We start from the raw sequence: 340 nt of genomic DNA on the forward strand, positions 1-340 counted from the left end.
CGATTGTTAGGTCACCACCAACTCACAGAAAAACACTTTTCTAGCCATTTTTCTAGCCAAAGAGAGGAGTCACAAAAAGCACAAATAGAGATCAAATTAATCACTAACCTTTGATCTTCATCAGATGACACTCATAGGACTTCATGTTACACAATACATGTATGTTTTGTTCGATAAAGTGCATATTTATATCAACAAAATCTCATTTTACATTGGCGTGTTACATTCAGTAGTTCTAAAACATGCTGGGATTTGTGCAGAGAGTCACATCTATTTACAGGAATACTCATTATAAATGTTGATGAAAATACAAGTGTTATACATGCAATTAGAGATATAC

The sequence above is a fragment of the Oncorhynchus nerka genome, linkage group LG20 (genome assembly GCF_034236695.1).
Source record: "Oncorhynchus nerka isolate Pitt River linkage group LG20, Oner_Uvic_2.0, whole genome shotgun sequence".
In the NCBI taxonomy this organism is placed as follows: Eukaryota; Metazoa; Chordata; class Actinopteri; order Salmoniformes; family Salmonidae; genus Oncorhynchus; species Oncorhynchus nerka.